Here is a 21,781-nt window from a genome sequence, read left to right as displayed (position 1 = left end):
CCAGAATATGAGTAGGCTGACGGCGAGGGAAAAACGATAGTTATTAGAATGAGGAAATAACGCTAGGTTTCTGCAGCTATTTTGGCTTCCTAATCTATATGAGAACGATTAGAATGTTGGCAACGCCAGTTTATTGAGCATTCTGCTGTGTTATTGAGGTGCCTCTGTAACTTTTGTGACTTCAGGTTCAGCATGTATGAATTTCGTGTTACCTTAATGATTTTATACGACTGTACAATCGGCAAAACCGCATATAATGATGGATCCAATAATTACAGTGCTTACGACCATACCGAAGTGCCCCCAAACGTACTAAGATATAATAAAGTAACGATTATTCATACGAACACTTGTAATTCACATTTTCACCTTGACACTGGAAACGTCAGCTCAACCCTTTGAGGTCTGATGGGCAAGAGCTGTCTGGCTTGGTATATTGCATGAAGTCTAAGTCTCTGCTTAGAGAAGTGATCAGACAATCTACTGCAGATATCTGCCCAATCTTACCATCTTGATTATTTTCTGATTACTGGCATCCACAGGCCTGCAATAAGGAGTGTTATTAAATATATTTATTCACAGTCGTGTTTTCAGCCTATTACGCCATTCTTAAGTGACGATTGTAACAACATAAATTCCCCAAGACCCAGCTCAACTTTAAGACCACATTCTCTGATCAAAATTCCTTATAGAAACCAAATTAACGTTTTAAAAAATTCTGTCTCTTCCTACCTCATTATAAACTGCATCAAAGCATAATTGTCTCTTTTTAAAGGGCACTGACCTCATGTCAAGCGCGTTTACATATTACATAAGCACAGCAACACACGAGTTTCATCAGATATACACTCTAAGACAAGAAAAAACGATGCACTACTCATAAAATTATCGGAATGGCACGTAAATCGGCAGATATAATCTACATTAACAGACAAACAAATGATTAAAATTTCATAAAAAACGGATGATTTATTCAAAAGAAAGAGATTCACAAATTGAGCAAATCAATAACGCGTTGGTCCATCTCTGTCCCATGTGGAAGTTTTATTCAGCTTAGCATTAATTGACAGAGTTGACGGATGTCGTCCTGAGGGATATCGTGCCAAATTCTGTCCAATTGATGCGTTAGACCGTGAAAATCCCGAAAGGGTTGGAGGGCCCCGCCCTTAATGTTCCAAACGCTCTCAACTGGGAGAGATCCGACGACCTTGCTGGCCAAGTTAGGGTCTGGCAAGCAGCAGAAACTGTGGCCGTGTGCGGACGGCCATTATCTTGCTGAAATGTAAGCCCAGCACGGTTTGCCACGAAGGGCAACAATATGGGGCGTAGAATATCGTCGACTTACCGCTGTGTTGTAAGGGTGCCCCAATGACAACCAGAGGGGTCCTGCTATGAAATGAAGTGGCGTCTCAGACCATCGCTCCTGGCTGTCGGGTCGCATAGCGGGTAACAGTCAGGTTGGTGTCCCACCGCTGTCCAGGCCGTTTTCAGACACGTCTTCCACCTGGAATCTCATTCACTGGGGAAGAACTGTCTTCAGCGATGAGTCCCGCTTCGAAATGAGAGCGATGACCAGCGAAGAAGTGTATGGAGACACTAAGGGACTAAACGGCGAGGTCATCAGTCCCTCGGTCAAGAGTTATTTCATCTGGAGTTATGACGTCAATCAGAAAAGCGATCGGATGATGGGAGTACGTAGGAGTGGTAAAATTGAGATACTGAAGGAACTGCTGATGCCAAACCTTAGAAATAATTTGTGGAGGAGTAAAAGTATACAGATCAGGCCGATACGTAGGCCAGAGCAGACGAGAGGCCTCCAAGGGCTCGTCTGTGGAAATGGAAAGAAAGGAAGGAAGATTAGAGTTTAACGTCCCGTCGACAACAACGCCAGTAGAGATGGAGTAGGAGCTCGCATTAGGGAGGGATGCGGAAGGAAACTGACCCGTTTGCAAAGAAACCGACCGTTCTACCATTTGCCTTGAATGATTTAGGGAAATCACGGAAAACTCTGCCGCAAACGAACCGCTGCCGAAACAATTAAGGACGAAGATACACTCCTGGAAATGGAAAAAAGAACACATTGACACCGGTGTGTCAGACCCACCATACTTGCTCCGGACACTGCGAGAGGGCTGTACAAGCAATGATCACATGCACGGCACAGCGGACACACCAGGAACCGCGGTGTTGGCCGTCGAATGGCGCTAGCTGCGCAGCATTTGTGCACCGCCGCCGTCAGTGTCAGCCAGTTTGCCGTGGCATACGGAGCTCCATCGCAGTCTTTAACACTGGTAGCATGCCACCCATTGAGCATGTTTGGGACTGGATGAAGCGTCGTCTCACGCGGTCTGCACGTCCAGCACGAACGCTGGTCCAACTGAGGCGCCAGGTGGAAATGGCGTGGCAAGCCGTTCCACAGGACTACATCCAGCATCTCTACGATCGTCTCCATGGGAGAATAGCAGCCTGCATTGCTGCGAAAGGTAGATATACACTGTACTAGTGCCGACATTGTGCATGCTCTGTTGCCTGTGTCTATGTGCCTGTGGTTCTGTCAGTGTGATCATGTGATGTATCTGACCCCAGGAATGTGTCAATAAAGTTTCCCCTTCCTGGGACAATGAATTCACGGTGTTCTTATTTCAATTTCCAGGAGTGTAGTTAGAGAATAAAGGATGCTTTCTAGTCGGGAGATTCATACTAGTAAAAGAAGGGTAAAAATGTAATGGGAACCGGTTCTAGGCGCTACAGTCTGGAGCCGTGCGACCAGTACGGTCACAGGTTCGAATCCTGCCTCGGGCATGGATGTGTGTGATGTCCTTAGGTTAGTTAGGTTTAAATGGTTCTAAGTTCTAGGGGACTGATGACCTCAGAAGTTAAGTCCCATAGTGCACAGAGCCATTTGAACCATTTTGTAATGGGCACCAGTTGTTTCGCGGGAGAAATAATGAATGCAGCAGGAGTCTGTGGGTCAGGCGAGTGTCCCTTGGGGCTCTGCACGAGATGGGAGTCATCCCTCCATCAGCCACCCCATCCCCGACGGAGGGGAGGGGGGGGGGAGGATGTCATGAATTAGAGTTCTAAAACTCGATTTTACAACAATTAATTTTTTAAATCCATAGACTTTAAACTAGGCCTTATATGCATTTTATCCTGACAATGGGACTCAAAATGGCTTTAAAATGCATTCTGCACTCGTAGTCACACCCACATTTGGGGTACCGCTTGCTTCAGCGGAATTATTGTGTCTGTAAAGAGCCTTTCATCCAGATATCTTTCACTGACAGCTTTATTTTTGGATGAAATCTCTAACTTAGGCTGCTAACTTCAGTACATAGGAGGTAGCAAAACTGTGTATAAGAAACGTAGACTTCATGGGAACAATGTAGAGGCAATCAGGCAGATTGTGTAGGCAATTTTCGCAAACTATCAACCGACCAAACAGCAGTACATTGTATTAGCATGCAGGACGATTCAAGTAAATACAACATTATGACTGAAACTTGTCTACTTTTATAGTTTACACCTTTAGTTAGTCTTGCTGGGATGGGTAGGGTTTTTACAAGCTGTGTGCGGTCGCATGAAGAGCTGGCCGCAGTTTGCGAACAACTGAATGCGCTTTTGGCTATAATCACTCACCTTCAGGCAGCTGCCTCGGAGTGTAGCGCTGGCGGAGAATCTGGTGCGTCGCGTGGGACAGCTCAGATATCGCTTGTTACACATGGGCTCTGCCACCGAGGCGCTCGCTAGTGTAGCCGACGTGGTGGATCCGCCCTCACAGCAGAGAGAGTGGCGGGTGATAAAAAGTTCGCTTGGTTCGAGACGGTGGGCCAGTGTGGAGACTGTTCGTCTCAATCTGTGAGTGGACAGGAGACTTCTCCTTTAGCAGGGTCCGAGCAGGCACATGGTGGAGGACTTTACTAGTTATCGGGGGCTCCAAAATTAGGCATGTTATGGAGCCCCTTAGGCAGATAACGTTCGGGGCTTTGAAGAAAGCCAATGTGCACTCTGAATGTTCACCGAGGGGCCTCATCCGAGATGTGGAGGCTGCCTTGCCTGAGGCTATCGAGCGCGCAGGGTGCAGTCGTCTTCAAGTTGTGGCTCACTTCGGCACCAACGACACCTGTCGCATGGGTTCTGAGGTGATCCTCAGTTCTCGAAGGCGGCTGGCAGAAAAAGGTAAAGGGTGCCGCTCTCTCGTGTGGGGTGCAAGAAGAGCTCGCAATTAGCATCATTGTTCCCAAAGTTCAACATCTACATCTACATGGATACTCTGCAAATTACATTTAAGTGCTGGCAGAGGGTTCATCGAACCATCTTCACAATTCTCTATTATTCAAATCTCGCATAGCGCGCGGAAAGAATGAACATCTACACTACTGGCCATTAAAATTGCGCGCAGTCCGGAACCGCGCGGCTGCTACGGTCGCAGGTTCGAGTCCTGCCTCGGGCATGGCTGTGTGTGATATCCTTAGGTTAGTTCGGTTTAAGTAGTTCTAAGTTCTCGGGGACTGATGACCACAGATGTTAAGTCCCATAGTGCTCAGAGCCATTTCAACCACTGAAGTTGCTACACCAAGAAGAAATGCAGATGATAAACAGGTATTCATTGGACAATTATATTATACTAGAAATGACATGTAATTACATTTTCACAAAATTTGGGTGCATAGACCCTGAGAAATCAGTACACAGAACAACCACCTCCGCCCGTCATAACGGCCTTGATACGCCTGGGCATTGAGTCAAACAGAGCTTGGATAGTGTGTTCAGGTACAGCTGCCCATGCAGCCTCAACACGATACCACAGTTCATCAAGAGTAGTGACTGGCGTATTGTGACGAGCCAGTTGCTCGGCCACCATTGACCAGACGTTTTCAGTTGGTGAGATATCTGGAGAATGTACTGGCTAGGGCAGCAGTCGAAATTTTTTCTGTATCCAGAAAGGCCCGTACAGGACCTGCAACATGCGGTCGTGCATTATCCTGCTGAACTGTAGGGTTTCGCAGGGATCGAATGAAGGGTGGAGCCACGGGTCGTAACACATATGAAATGTAACGTCCACTGTTCAAAGTGCCGTCAATGCGAACAAGAAGCGACCGAGACGTATAACCAATGGCACCCCATACCATCACGCCGGGTGATACGCCAGCATGGCGATGACGAATACGCGCTTCCAATGTGCGTTCACCGCGATGTTGCCAAACACGGATGCGACCATCGTGATGCTGTAAACAGAACCTGGATTCATCCGAGAAAACGACGTTTTGACATTCGTGCACCCAGTTTCGTCGTTGAGCACACCATCGCAGGCGCTCCTGTCTGTGATGCAGCATCCAGGGTAACCGCAGCCATGGTCTCCGAGCTGATAGTCCATGCTGCTGGGAAACGTCGTCGAACTGTTAGTGCAGACGGTTTTTTTTCTTGCAAACGTCCCCATCTGTTGACTCAGGGATCGAGACGTGGCTGCACGATCCGTTACAGCCATGCGGATAAGATGCCTGACATTTCGAGTGGTAGTGATACGAGGCCGTTGGGATCCAGTACGTCATTCCGTATTACCCTCCTGAACCCACCGATTCCATATTCTGCTAACAGTCATTGGATCTCGACCAACGCGAGCAGCAATGTCGCGATACGATAAACTGCAATCGCGATAGGCTACAATCCGACTTTTATCAAAGTCGGAAACGTGATGGTACGCATTTCTCCTCCTTACACGAGGCATCACAACAACGTTTCACAAGGTAACGCCGGTCAACTGCTACTTGTGTATCGGTAGGAAACTTTCCTCATGTCTGCGCGTTGTAGGCGTCGCCACCGGCGCCAACCTTGTGTGAATCCTCTGAAAAGCTAATCATTTGCGTATCAAAGCATCTTCTTCCTGTCGGTTAACTTTCGCGTCATCTTCGAGGCGTAGCAATTTTAAAGGCCAGTAGTGTATATCTTTCCGTAAGAGCTCTGATTTCCCTTATTTTATCGTGGTGATCGTTCCTCCCTATGTAGGTCGGTGTCAACAAAGTATTTCCGCATTCGGAGGAGAAAGCCGCTCGGTATTAGCCGAGCGGTCTGGAGTGCTGCAGTCGTGGACTGTGTGGCTGGAGGTTCGAATTCTCCCTCGAGCATGGGTGTGTGTGTTTGTCCGTAGGATAATTTAGGTTAAGTACTGTGTAAGCTTAGGCACTGATGACCTTAGCAGTTAAGTGCCATAAGGTTTCACACACATTTGAACATTTTCGGAGGAGAAAGTTGGTGATTGGAATTTCGTGAGAAGATTCCGTCGCAACGAAAAACGACTTTCTTTTAACGATTTCCAACCCAAATCCTGTATCATTTCTGTGACAGTCTCTCCCATATTTCGCGATAATACAAAACGTGTTGACTTTCGTTGAACTTTTTCGATGTACTCCGTCAGTCCTATCGAGTAAGCATCCCACACCGCGCAGCAGTATTCGAAAAGAGGACGGACAAGCGTAGTGTAGGCAGTCTCCTTAGTAGATCTGTTACATTTTCTCAGTGTCCTGCCAATAAGACGCAGTCTTTGGTTAGACTTCCAAACAACATTTTCTATGTGTTCTACATCTACATCCATACTCCCCAAGCCACCTGACGGTGTGTTGCGGAGGGTACCTTGAGTACCTCTATCGGTTCTCCCTGCTACTCCAGTCTCGTATTGTTCGTGGAAAGAAGGATTGTCGGTATGCCTCTGTGTGGGCTCTAATCTCTCTGATTTTATCCTCGTGGTCTCTTCGCGAGAATTACGTAGGAGGGAGCAATATACTGCTTGACTCCTCGGTGAAGGTATGTTCTCGAAACTTCAACAAAAGCCCGTACCGAGCTACTGAGCGTCTCTCCTGCAGAGTCTTCCACTGGAGTTTACCTATCATCTCCGTAACGCTTTCGCGATTACTAAATGATCCTGTAACGAAGCGCGCTGATCTCCGTTGGATCTTCTCTATCTCTTCTATCAACCCTATCTGGTACGGGTCCCACACTGCTGAGCAGTTTTCAAGCAGTGGGCGAACAAGCGTACTGTAACCTATTTCCATTGTATTCGGGTTGCATTTCCTTAGGATTCTTCCATTGGATCTCAGTCTGGCATCTGCTTTGCCGACGATTAATTTTATACGGGCATTCCATTTTAAATCACTCCTAATGCGTACTCCCAGGTACCTTGTGGAATTAACTGCTTCCAGTTGCTGACCTTCTACATTGTAGCTAAATGATATGGGATCTTTCTTTATATGTATTCGCAGCACATTACACTAGTCTACATTGAGATTCAATTGCCATTCCCTACACCTTGCGTCAATTTGCTGCAGATCCTCCAGCATTTCAGTACAATTTTCCGTTGTTACAACCTCTCGATGTACCACAACATCATCCCCAAAAAGCCTCAGTGAACTTCCGATGTCATCCACAAGGTCATTTATGTATATTGTGTCCTACGACACTCCCCTGCGGCACACCAGAAATCACTCTTACTTCGGAAGACTTCTCTCCATTGAGAATGACATGCTGCGTTCTGTTATCTATCTTCAATCCAATTAAAGTTGTTTGTAATTGTAGTATCTAGATATTTAGTTGAATTTACGGCCCTTGGATTTGACTGATTTATCGTGTAACAGAAGTTTAACGGATTCCTTTCAGCACTCATGTGGATGACCTCACACTTTTCGTTATTTAAGATCAACTGCCACTTTTCGCACCATTCAGATATCTTTCCTATATCGTTTTGCAATTTGTTTTGATCTGCTGACGACTTTATTAGTCGATAAACGACAGCGTCATCTGCATACAATGTAAGACGGTTGCTCAGATTGTCTCCCAAATCGTCTATATAGATAAGAAACAGCAAAGAGCCTATAACACTACCTTGGGGAACGCCAGATATCACTTCTGTTTTGCTCGATGACTTTCCGTCAGTTACTACGAACTGTGACCTCTCTGACAGGAAATCACAAATCCAGTCACGTAACTGAGACGATATTCCATAAGCACGCAATTTTAATACGAACCGCTTGTGTGGTACAGTGTCAAAAGCCTTCCGGAAATCCAGAAATACGGAATCGATCTGTAATCCCTTGTCAATAGCACTCAACACTTCATGTGAATAAAGAGCTAGTTGTGTTTCACAGGAACGATGTTTTCTAAACCCATGTTGACTGTCTGTCAATAGACAGTTTTCTTCGAGGTAATTCGTAATGTTCGAATACAATATATGTTCTAAAATCCTGCTACATATCGACGTTAACCATAAGGGCCTGTAATTTAGTGGATTACTCATACTTTCTTTCTTGCATATTGGTGTGACCTGTGCAACTTTCCAGTCTTTGAGTACGGATCTTTCGTCGAGCGAACGGTTGTATATGATTGTTAAATATGGAGCTAATGCATCATCATACTCCGAAAGGAATCTAATTGGTATATAGACTGGACCAGAAGACTTGCTTTTATTAAGTGATTTAAGTTGCTTCACTACCCCGAGGACATTTACTTCTGTTACTCATGTTGGCAGCTGTTCTTGATTCGAATTCTGGAATATTTACTTCGTCTTCTTTTGTGAAGGCATTTCGGAAGACTGTGTTTAGTAACTCTGCTTTTACAGCACTGTCTTCGATAGTATCTCCATTGCTATCGCGCAGGGAGTGCATTGATTCTTTCTTGCCGTTAACATACTTCACATACGACAAGAGTCTCTTTGGATTTTCTGGGTCGTTTAATTTGGAGCTGAGTGTAGGGTCTCAACCAAAGGATTTGCCGATTTGTGACAGTCTTGGATGCAGATTTCTAGACCTGGGTTATCATGTAGCGATTTTTAGGGCTGTCCTTTGATAGGACAGGGGCGCACTACACAAGGGAAGCAGCTACTCAGGTAGCAGAGAACTTGTGGAGTGCACATGAGGATTTTTCAGGCTAAGCAGTAGTTTGAGGTACTATGATGCATACTCGGCAGTCAGTATGCAGCAAGGGAAGTCAAACCACTTCAGAGTAAAGACACTTCGTCTGTCAAAATTTTATCAGTAAATTGTTGAAATATTCGCAACAAAGTTTCCGAATGTACTGCCGTTCAAGAAAGTTCCCGTGCTCAGATTATTCTCAGAACCAAGAGCTGGCTGAAACCCGCAGTGGAGAACTCAGAGATATTTGGCCTAGTAATGGAACGTATATCGGAAAGAAAGACTAGAGGCCATAGGAGGTGGAGTGTTCATTGTAGTTGATAAAAATATTGTCTCTGTTGAGGTCGAAGTTGAGCGAGACAGTGAAGTTATCTGGTCGCGTATAACAGATCTAGGTGAAACTAAGTTAACTGTTGGATGTTTTTTGTGGTGTCACCGCCAGACACCACACTTGCTAGGTGCTAGCCTTTAAATCGGCCGCGGTCCATTAGTATACGTCGGACCCGCGTGTCGCCACTGTCAGTGATAGCAGACCGAGCGCCACCACACGGCAGGTCTAGAGAGACGTACTGGCACTCGCCCCAGTTGGACAGCCGACTTTGCTAGCGATGCTACACTGACGAAGACTCTCTCATTTGTCGAGAAGATAGTTAGCATAGCCTTCAGCTAAGTCAATTGCTACGACCTAGCAAGGCGCCGTATTCAATTGATAAGTAATATTGTGAAGCATGTATCATCAAGAGCGATGTTCTACAAATGTGGATTAAAGTTAAGTATTCCAGAAGCTACGTACTTTTCTTTATAGCATTCAGTACGTATCCTGTTTCAGACCTCACGCCAGCCTGCGTGAGTTTAAGCGCGTGCCTTTCGGCTTCCTCTCATTGTGTCTAGGCTGTCTTGTCTAGACACAACATTTTTACCGGCCACCTGACTCTGCTGTGACAGTTGTAGAGTCATTCAAGGACTGTCTGTCGTCAGTAGCCCGTAAATACCCAGATCATGCATTACTAGCCGGAGGCGACTTTAACCTACCGAGTATAGGCTGGATTCATTGCTGGGGGCACAGACACAGAGTCTTGCGAAGTACTTTTGAAAACGGTCTTGAGAAGCTATTTCGGCAGCCCACACTCAGTGGAGAGATCTTCGACCTTATAGCTACAAATAGACCGGATCTTACGGATAACGTCATTATAGATATGGGGATTAGCGATCATGATGTCGTTATAGGAACTATTGTAACGAAAGTTAATAAATCAGTTAAGAAGGCTAGGGTAGTATTTCTGCTAGAAAGGGCAGGTAAGCAGTTGTTAGCATATGAGAAAAGAAATCACTTAGCTCCATTAAGGTGGAATAGAGGAATAATGGGCAAAGTTTAAGCAGATTGCAAATCGTCGTCTGGAGGGTTAAGTGTCTAGTGAGTAGACTAAGGGCCAACGGCCTTGCCGCAGTGGTAACACCGGTTCCCGTCAGATCACCGAAGTTAAGCGCTGTCGGGCTGGGCTAGCACTTGGATGGGTGACCATCCAGTCTGACGAGCGCTGTGGGCAAGCGGGGTGCACTCAGTTCTTGTGAGGCAAATTGAGGAGCTACTTGATTGAGAAGTAGCGGCTCCGGTCTCGGAAACTGACATACGGCCGGGAGGGCGGTGTGCTGACCACATGCCCCTCAATATCCGCATACAGTGACGCCTGTGGGTGAGGATGACACGGCGGCCGGTCGGTACCTTTGGGCCTTCATGGCCTGTTCGGGAGGAGTTAGTTGGTTAAGTAGATTAAGGACGGAAAAGACTCACCACTGATTAATAACGAGATGTGGAAAATGTTGAGGAAGCAGTGGCTGTTGAACTGTCTATTCAAAAGAGAACACACAAATGGCGACAGGCAAAGATTAGTAAACAATCGTGCGTCAGCGAAAAGGTCTATGCGCGAAGCACACAACTACTATCACCTCACCAAGAGATCTGTCAGAGACTCCGAGAAAATTCTAGAACAATGTAAAATCGCTGAGTGGGTCTGAGGCTTCCATCCAGCCACTTGTTAACCAGTCCGGTGTGGCAGTCGAAGACAGCAGAACGAAAGCCGAAGTTTTAAATTTCACGTTCAAGAAATAGTTCACGCTGGAGAATCGTACAAACATACCGTCGTTTGACCATCGAAAAGACTGCCGTATGGACGGCATAGTAATAAGCACCCCTGGTGTGGTGAAACAACTGAAGAAATTGAAAACAAATAATTCACCAGGTGCGGATGGACTCCCAGTTCAGGTTTTCAAAGAGTATTCTGCGGCATTGGCCCCTTACTTAGCTTGCAATCATCGCAAATTTCTCGCCCAGCGCAAAGTCCCAAGCGGGTGGAAAAAAGAGCAGGAGACTCCTGCGTATAAGAAGGGCAAAAGAATGGACGCGAAAAATTACAGACCAATATCCCTAACATCGATTTGCTGCAGAATCCTTCAACATATTTTTAGTTCGAATGTACTAAACTTTGTTGAGACTGAGAAGCTTATGTCCACACATCAGTATGGTTTTAGAAAGCATCGCTCGTGTGAAAATCAGCTTGCCCTTTCCTCACATGATATACTGCGAACTGTCGATCAAGGGCAACAGACAGGTTCCATATTTCTAGATCTACATCTACATGGATACTCTGCAAATCACATTTAAGTGCCTGGCAGAGGGTTCATCGAACCACCTTCACTATTCTCTATTATTCCAATCTCGTATACCGCGCGGAAAGAACGAACACCTTTATCTTTCCGTATGATCCCTTATTTTATCGTGGTGATCGTTTCTCCCTACAAAATATTTCCGCATGCTGAGGAGAAAGTTGGTGATTGGAATTTCGTGAGAAGATTCCGTCGCAACGAAGAACGACTTTCTTTTAATGATGTCTAGCCCAAATCCTGTATCACTTCTGTGACACTCTCTCCCATATTTCCCGATAATGCAAAACGTGCTTCCCTTCTTTGAACTTTTGACGTACTCCGTCAGTCCTATCTGGTAAGGATCCCACACCGCGCAGCAGTATTCTAAAAGCGGACAGACAAGCGTAGTGTAGGCAGTCTCCTTAGTAGATCTGTTACATTTTCTAACTGCCCTGCCAATAAAACGCAGTCTTTGGTTTGCCTTCTCCACAACGTTTTCTGTGTGTTCCTTCCAATTTAAGTTGTTCAGAAAGCGTTTGACACGGTGCCCCATTGCAGGGTGTTAAAGAAGGTACACCGAAGGAGGTGGCGTAGTGGTTAGCACACCGGACTCGCATCCCGCGTCCAGCCATCCTGATTTAGGTTTTCCGTGATTTCCCTAAATCGCTCCAGGCAATGCCGGGACGGTTCCTTTGAAAGGGCACGGCCGACTTCGTTCCCCGTCCTTCGCTAATCCGATGAGACTGATGACCTCGCTGTCTGGTCTCCTCCCTCAGAACAACCCCCCCCCCCCCAAAGAAGGTATGAATATACTCAATAATCTCACAGATAAATGAGTGGCTCGAAGACTCCTTAAGTTACAGAACCCAGCACGTTGTTCTCGACAGCGAGTGTTCATCAGAGACAGAGAAGTAAGACAGGACCGTTGTTGTTCTCTGTATGCAAAAATGATTTGGCGGACGGGGTGGACAGCAATCTGCGGTTGGTTGCTGATGATGCTGTGGTGTGCGGTAAGGTGTCGAAGTTGAGTGACTGGAGGAGGATATGAGATGACTTAGATAAAATTTCTAGTTGGTGTGATGAATGGCAGCTAGCTCTAAATGAAGAAAAAGGAAGATTGATGCGGGTTATGAAAAACAAACCAGTATTGTTCGGATACAGCATTAGTAGTGTCCTGTTTGACAGTCACTCGTTTAAATATCTGGGCGTAACATTGCAAAGCGTCATGAAATGTATCGAGCACGCGAGGACTGTAGTAATCGAGTGGTCGACTTCCGTTTGTTGGAAGAATCCTAGGAAAGTGTGATTCATCTAGAAAGGAGACCGCTTATAAGACACAAGTGCGATCTATTCTTGAGAACTGCTGGAGTGTTTGGGATCGGTACCAGGTCGGATTAAAGTAAGACATCGAAGCAATTCAGCGACTATCTGCTAGATTTGTTACTGGTAGGTACGAACAACACGCAAGATGCTTCGGGAACTCAAATTGGAATCCCTGCAAGGAAGGCGACGTTATTTCCGACAAAGACTACTGAGGAAATTAAGAGAACTGGCGTTTGTAGGTGGCCACATAAGAATTCTGTAGCTTTCAACATACACTACTCGCCATTAAAATTGATACACCACGAAGGTGACGTGCTACAGACGTGAAATTTAACCGACAGGAAGAAGATGCTGTGATATGCAAATCATTAGCTTTCAGAGCATTCACACAAGGTTGGCGCCGGTAGCGACACCTACAACGTGCTGACATGAGGAAAGTTTCCAACGGATTTCTCATACACAAACAGCAGTTGACCGGCGTTGCCTGGTGCCTCGTGTAAGGAGGAGAAATGCGTACCATCACGTTTCCGACTATCACGATTGCGGTTTATCGTATCGCGACATTGCTGCTCGCGTTGGTCGAGATCCAATGATTGTTAGCAGAATATGTAATCGGTGGGTTCAGGAGGGTAATACGGAACGCCGTGCTGGATCCCAACGGCCTCGTATCACTAGCAGTCGAGATGACAGGCATCTTATCCGCATGGCTGTAACAGATCGTGCAGTCACGTTTCGATCCCTGAGTCAACAGATGGGGACGTTTCCAAGACAACAACCATCTGCACGAACAGTTCGACGACGTTTGTAGCAGCATGGACTATCAGCTCGGAGACTATGGCTGCGGTTACTTTCGACGCTGCATCACAGACAGGAGAGCCTGCGATGGTGTGCTCAACGACGAACCTGGGTGCACGAATAGCGAAACGTGATTTTCTCGGAAGAATCCAGGTTCTGTTTACAGCGTCATGATGGTCGCATCCATGTTTGGCGACATCGCGATGAACGCACATTGGAAGCGTGTATTCGTCATCGACATACTGGTGTATCACCCGGCGTGATGGTATGGGGAGCCATTGGTTATACGTCACGGTCACCTCTTGTTCGCATTGACGGCACTTTGAACAGTGGACGTTACATTTCAGATGTGTTACGACCCGTGTCTCTGCCCTTCATTCGATCCCTGCGAAACCCTACATTTCAGCAGGATAATGCCCGACCGCATGTAGGTGCTGTACGGGCCTTTCTGGATACAGAAAATGTTCGCCTGCTGCCCTGGCCAGCACATTGTCCAGATCACTCACCAATTGAAAAAGTCTGGTCAATGGTGGACGAGCAACTGGCTCGTCACAATACGCCAATCACTACTCCTGATGAGCTGTGGTATCGTGTTGAAGCTGCCTGGGCAGCTGTACCTGTACACGCCATCCAAGCTCTGTTTGACTCAATACCCAGGCGTATGAAGGCCGTTATTACGGCCAGAGGTGGTTGTTCTGGGTACTGATTTCTCAGGATCTATGCACCCAAACTGCATGAAAATGTAATCACATGTCAGTTCTAGTATAACATATTTGTCCAACGAATACCCGTTTATCATCTGCATTTCTTCTTGGTGTAGCAATTTTAGTGGTCAGTAGTGTATATTGCGCCTAAGGATCACGAAGAAAAGATACGAGAAGTTAGGGCTCGTACGGAGGCATATCGACTGTCATTTCTCCCACGTTCTGTTTGCGAATTGAACAGGAAAGGAAATAACCGGTAGTGGTAGGGGGTACACTCCTTCATGTGCCGTAAAATGGACTGCCGAGTATTGACGTAGACCTGTCTACATAAGCAATCACTGCCAGAACGTGCTACGAATACAATTAAGCCTACAGTCAGATTTCTTGCAAACCATGATTTACTGTGGAAGTGTCTTGCTGGGAAAACTGAGAGTGCCAATGAAAGCCTAAATAATTGAACTTGGATTAGATGCTCGTATGGGACGTTATGTGGGCTAAATATACTATAAATTGATGTCTAAGGTGCATTTTTATATTCGAATCTGGTAAATTATGGCAGAATTGACGTGTTGCAGGGAGTTGGTGCAAATGCAGGTGTGTTTACTGCAAAAGCCTTTTATGTCATCGATCAGAGCAGGATCAACATTTTCGTCTACGTCCCCCTTTAAGAGGGGCATAGCACCCACTGTTCAACAGAGCGCTGCATTGAAAACGGAAAATAGGTTGCGGCAGAGAAAGAGGCAAACCGAATCTAAAAGCAATTAAAACAGAGTAAAAGAGGGATGAAAAAGGCAGCCGACAAAAGAGGTAGCCAGGTCGTCCAGTGGGGTCGTATCGTCGTTCATTTTGGCCAACCGTTAAGCTCGTCCACAGCAGCCGAGTAACATCCCACAGACGGCAGGCCGTTAATCAGTCGCGAGGCAACTTAACTGCTGGACTGGACAACGGACACTGATTAGTACTTTCTAGAAAATGCGTACCTAAACGACACAAAGAACGACGCTAAAGCAAAATGAATTCTGGGTCAGTCCTATACCAAGCAAACGAATCCGTCTAGGAGAATTTAATCAGTTACGTGAATAACTGAGGAGGGACACAGGAAAAGCTTTTGAACTACCACAGGATGAATATGGATACATTTCAGTATATCCTTACAGCTACTCAGCATGTAATTTCAGGGAAACTATACAAACTGTGGAAGATTTCTCTTTAACATTTATTTAACTTGCATACGCATTTAACGGTTACAAATGAAAAAAATACTGTACAACAGTAGTCTTGTAATAATATTCCGAAAGTGTATTACAAAATAGTTCACGAAAAATATATAACAAAGGAGAGCTCTTTGTGGTACCTGCAACCGCAACAGATAAAGCATTTCGTTTATGAATCTGTACTGTTGCCTGCTAAATTCGACAGGTAGAGGACCCAAGTCGGTATAGAGACCGTTTCATTTGCGTCAGTGTAATGAACGTTTGCAGCATTTTTATCGCGTTGTCTTGGAGTAAATTGTTCCTTCTGACGAAACAATGCCCCCAGGAGATGTGGTAGGGGTGGTGGTTAGTGTTTAACGTCCCGTCGACAACGAGGTCATTAGAGACGGAGCGCAAGCTCGGGTTAGGGAAGGATTGGGAAGGAAATCGGCCGTGCCCTTTCAAAGGAACCATCCAGGCATTTGCCTGAAACGATTTAGGGAAATCACGGAAAACCTAAATCAGGATGGCCGGAGACGGGATTGAACCGTCGTCCTCCCGAATGCGAGTCCAGTGTGCTAACCACTGCGCCACCTCGCTCGGTACCCCCAGGAGATGTGTATACAGAACATTCACTGCTTAATAACAGAAGAAAAATGATGTAAACATAGAACGCTGGTAAACACAACACGCTGTTCTTCATCAAGAAGAGCCTGATGCAGTTTATGACGAACTGCAAGCTTTTGTAGGTAGGTATATTGTTTAAAATAGTTGCTGGCTCATCAAAAACATGTTACCGCTGTCGTCCTTCAAAGCAGCGCTGCTGGCAAACAATTCTCACGCCCGGGTTCCCGGGTTCGATTCCCGGCGGGGTCAGGGATTTTCTCTGCCTCGTGATGGCTGGGTGTTGTGTGATGTCCTTAGGTTAGTTAGGTTTAAGTAGTTCTAAGTTCTAGGGGACTGATGACCTAAGATGTTAAGTCCTATAGTGCTCAGAACCATTTGGCCCATTTTTTGGCTGGCAAACAATTTCAAATTTTCCTGCTTTATTGCAAGGAATAGGTCATCACATGTATCTAGCTGTGGTCTGCGTCTGCTGCTGCTATTTCGTGTCGGACGATTAGGTGGAGCTTCCATAGTTCTCGGCGCCGAAATTGATGGCCGAGGACAATCTGTTGGCGACGGGCTGTTGGACCGAACCTTCAAATGACGTAGACGGATTGCTCATTGGAGATGCATATGGCGTACCAGGCACAAGTTCTCCTTCTTTTGGTATATCAGGTATAAAATGGTTTTCTAGTTTAGTCAGCAGTTCGTGATATTGCTTTCATGGAAGCCACCGAGCCTTTTGTGTTCAATAGTGTCCTTTAAATAGCGTGAAAGTGTGGCCATGATGAAATTTCCTATAGCGGAGTCTCGTCTCCACCCCTTCGTCGGATTCTCTACGAAAAAGTCCCTTGTGCTGTACCATTTCTTCTTTACCACATCAACTGAAATAAAAGAAAATGAAATAAGTTCATAACTAGACAAGAGCAGTTGTTGATCTTTGTAGGCCACAAGTCTACAGAGCTGGTTCCACACCTGGGATGCAAAGGCATGCGTTCCCACGGAGGGCACGTAGCGCTCCCAGCGTTCGTTCTTACTGCACTTATTTTGTGTAGCGAGCCTTTGCGTGAATTCGGTTAAAAGTGAGGTGAGTGGTCCGTGAAGCAAGTCGCTTGAGACAATGCACGTCTCTTCGACGAACCTCGATCCTGAAAACGTGTTGCTTTGATTCAACGGCCGGAAGGGGGGGGGGGGGGGGGGGGATGCAATCTGACAGAGAAAGAAGGTGGCAGCTGAGGAGAACTATTGCCAGTTGGTTCTTCGAGGTGCCCAGTGTGATAATTGGTCCAGCAGGCGGTAACAAGGAAGTGACAGGATCACAGGAAAATGGTCAGTGTCACAAGGGATCAATTATCGGCCTTAATTTAAGGAAGAGATTTCAGAAGATGTGCGTTTAGAGCTTAGCATTACATGGAAGTATATAAAAGACTGTGGGAAAACCGGAAAATAAGGGACTCGAAGTATTTAAGATGTGGTTTGGACCGATATTGAAAATTAGGGCCGGCCGAAGTGGCTGTGCTGTTCTAGGCGCTGCAGTCTGGAACCGCGAGACCGCTACGGTCGCGGGCATGGATGTGTGTGATGTCCTTAGGTTACTTAGGTTTAAGTAGTTCTAAGTTCTAGGGGACTAATGACCTCAGAAGTTGAGTCCCATAGTGCTCAGAGCCATTTGAAAATTATGTGAAATGATAAGATAAGAAATGAGAAGCTTCTCTGCAGAATCGGCGAGGTGTGAAGCAAGTGGAAAACATTCACAAGAAGAAGGGACAGGATGATAGGACATGTGTTGACACATCAGTGGTACTTAAAGAACTATAGTGCAAGACAGAGATTACATTATATACAAAAAAAAAAAATAATTGAGGAAATCGGACGCAGCAGGTTGGTACTGGAGCTGAATTCGTGTCGAGCCGCATAAAACAAGTAAGATGACTCCACTGATGACAATAAAGGTTCTGTCAACGAGTACTTTCTCAACAAAAATACACTCCTGGACATTGAAATAAGAACACCGTGAATTCATTGTCCCAGGAAGGGGAAACTTTATTGACACATTCCTGGGGTCAGATACATCACATGATCACACTGACAGAACCACAGGCACATAGACACAGGCAACAGAGCATGCACAATGTCGGCACTAGTACAGTGTATATCCACCTTTCGCAGCAATGCAGGCTGCTATTCTCCCATGGAGACGATCGTAGAGATGCTGGATGTAGTCCTGTGGAACGGCTTGCCATGCCATTTCCACCTGGCGCCTCAGATGGACCAGCGTTCGTGCTGGACGTGCAGACCGCGTGAGACGACGCTTCATCCAGTTCCAAACATGCTCAATGGGGGACAGATCCGGAGATCTTGCTGGCCAGGGTAGTTGACTTACACCTTCTAGAGCACGTTGGGTGGCACGGGATACATGCGGACGTGCATTGTCCTGTTGGAACAGCAAGTTCCCTTGCCGGTCTAGGAATGGTAGAACGATGGGTTCGATGGCGGTTTGGATGTACCCTGCACTATTCAGTGTCCCCTCGACGATCACCAGTGGTGTACGGCCGGTGTAGGAGATCGCTCCCCACACCATGATGCCGGGTGTTGGCCCTGTGTGCCTCGGTCGTATGCAGTCCTGATTGTGGCGCTCACCTGCATGACGCCAAACACGCATACGACCATCATTGGCACCAAGGCAGAAGCGACCCTCATCGCTGAAGACGACACGTCTCCATTCGTCCCTCCATTCACGCCTGTCGCGACACCACTGGAGGCGGGCTGCACGATGTTGGGGCGTGAGCGGAAGACGGCCTAACGGTGTGCGGGACCGTAGGCCAGCTTCATGGAGACGGTTGCGAATGGTCCTCGCCGATACCCCAGGAGCAACAGTGTCCCTAATTTGCTGGGAAGTGGCGGTGCGGTCCCCTACGGCACTGCGTAGGATCCTACGGTCTTGGCGTGCATCCGTGCGTCGCTGCGCTCCGGTCCCAGGTCGACGGGCACGTGCACCTTCCGCCGACCACTGGCGACAACATCGATGTACTGTGGAGACCTCACGCCCCACGTGTTGAGCAATTCGGCGGTACGTCCACCCGGCCTCCCGCATGCCCACTATACGCCCTCGCTCAAAGTCCGTCAACTGCACATACGGTTCACGTCCACGCTGTCGCGGCATGCTACCAGTGTTAAAGACTGCGATGGAGCTCCGTATGCCACGGCAAACTGGCTGACACTGACGGCGGCGGTGCACAAATGCTGCGCAGCTAGCGCCATTCGACGGCCAACACCGCGGTTCCTGGTGTGTCCGCTGTGCCGTGCGTGTGATCATTGCTTGTACAGCCCTCTCGCAGTGTCCGGAGCAAGTATGGTGGGACTGACACACCGGTGTCAATGTGTTCTTTTTTCCATTTCCAGGAGTGTATATGTAACTGCTATTGCTACTTTAGCTGGATGTATGCAGAACTTGTTGTATATCTTCCTCCTGCCACGTTGATAACAACTATTAAATACGGAAGTTAAAATGATGATGAGACTGCGTAAGAGAAAATAATATACAACTCTGTTATGTGGAATGCGTCCTGTGCCTCACAAACTATCAAATGGCTCTGAGCACTATGGGACTCAACTGCTGAGGTCATTAGTCCCCTAGAACTTAGAACTAGTTAAACCTAACTAACCTAAGGACATCACAAACAGCCATGCCCGAGGCAGGATTCGAACCTGCGACCGTAGCGGTCTTGCGGTTCCAGACTGGAGCGCCTTTAACCACACGGCCTCACAAACTATCCATACTGCCGAGTCTGTTCGCGTGGATAATGATTACGGTGGGTTAGATAATATTGTCACGTAGAAGAAGTTATAATTAAATGAATGACGAACACTAACTTCGCTTAACGAAAGTTTATTCAGCACTTGCACATACAAGAGCGCGGAGCGAACTGCCTCCGGCCAAAACACATACAGTATATATACAGCTACGGAACATTCCAGTACGATGATTCTTGGCATTTGTGGATACTTCTAAATGCACTCGAACCGAATACAGAAATTAAAGTGGTATACTCGAGGTGAGTTTTGAAATCACGACCCTCCATTCAACAGTTTAGTATCATAACCACTACACCGCGGTACTACTCAGCATCTTCTACGACAACATATACTTCTTTGAAATAGATACATAGTGAGTATATACTCAAGGATGTAAAACATATCATAAACAAGAATATGAAATAAATATTTACAAGGAAAGCGATATACTAATATCACTTCACAGGTCTTAAGTTAAAGGGCCTACATGTATGTGGAATAAGTAGAAAACATAACTAACTAAAAATAAATAAAAAGAGAATCTGAAACATATTTTCATTTAAGAAGAACTAAAAAACTTGTCACTAAAATTGTAAATTTACAATACACTAAGGTCCATATGATAACTGTAATGCTATTGTAGCCATGCATCATCAAACAGGAAATCAGCTTGTAACATGTATTTACATTCATCACTTTACTGCACTGAACGTATGCAGAAGTTAGATTTGAGGTAGCATTCTCGTTATTTGGTATTATTAATAACATATAAACAAATGGTTCACTAAGAAATTGGTTAATGAAGTACAAGGTTATTACAAATGATTGAAGCGATTTCACAGCTCTACAATAACTTTATTATTTGAGATATTTTCACAATGCTTTGCACACACATACAAAAACTCAAAAAGTTTTTTTGGGCATTCACAAGTGTTCGATATGTGCCCCTTTAGTGATTCGGCAGACATCAAGCTGATAATCAAGTTCCTCCTACACTCGGCGCAGCATGTCCCCATCAATGAGTTCGAAAGCATCGTTGATGCGAGCTCGCAGTTCTGGCACGTTTCTTGGTAGAGGAGGTTTAAACACTGAATCTTTCACATAACCCCACAGAAAAAAAACCGCATGGGGTTAAGTCGGGAAGCGTGGAGGCCATGACATGAATTGCTGATCATGATCTCCACCACGACCGATCCATCGGTTTTCCAATCTCCTGTTTAAGAAATGCCGAACATCATGATGGAAGTGCGGTGGAGCACCATCCTGTTGAAAGATGAAGTCGGCGCTGTCGGTCTTCAGTTGTAGCATGAGCCAATTTTCCAGCATGTCCAGATGCACATGTCCTGTAACGTTTTTTTCGCAGAAGAAAAAGGGGCCATAAACTTTAAACCGTGAGATTGCACAAAACACGTTAACTTTTGGTGAATTACGAATTTGCTGCACGAATGCGTGAGGATTCTCTACCGCCCAGATTCGCACATTGTGTCTGTTCACTTCACCATTAAGAAAAAATGTTGCTTCATCACTGAAAACAAGTTTCGCACTGAACGCATCCTCTTCCATGAGCTGTTGCAACCGCGCCGAAAATTCAAAGCATTTGACTTTGTCATCGGGTGTCAGGGCTTGTAGCAATTGTAAACGGTAAGGCTTCTGCTTTAGCCTTTTCCGTAAGATTTGCCAAACTGTCAGCTGTGGTACGTTTAGCTCCCTGCTTGCTTTATTCGACGACTTCCGCGGGCTACGCGTGAAACTTGCCCGCGCGCGTTCAACCGTTCCTTCGCTCACTGCAGGCCGACCCGTTGATTTCCCCTTACAGAGGCAT

At 46.2% G+C, this 21,781-nt stretch overlaps 1 pseudogene; it reads left to right on the top strand.

Annotated features, from left to right (window-relative positions):
* Positions 1-10,329: 10,329 nt before the first annotated feature.
* On the top strand, positions 10,330-10,447 carry LOC126471966 (5S ribosomal RNA; annotated as a pseudogene).
* Positions 10,448-21,781: the final 11,334 nt, after the last annotated feature.

This window comes from Schistocerca serialis, chromosome 3 (genome assembly GCF_023864345.2).
Source record: "Schistocerca serialis cubense isolate TAMUIC-IGC-003099 chromosome 3, iqSchSeri2.2, whole genome shotgun sequence".
In the NCBI taxonomy this organism is placed as follows: Eukaryota; Metazoa; Arthropoda; class Insecta; order Orthoptera; family Acrididae; genus Schistocerca; species Schistocerca serialis.
This window is presented reverse-complemented; position numbering and strand designations above follow the sequence as displayed.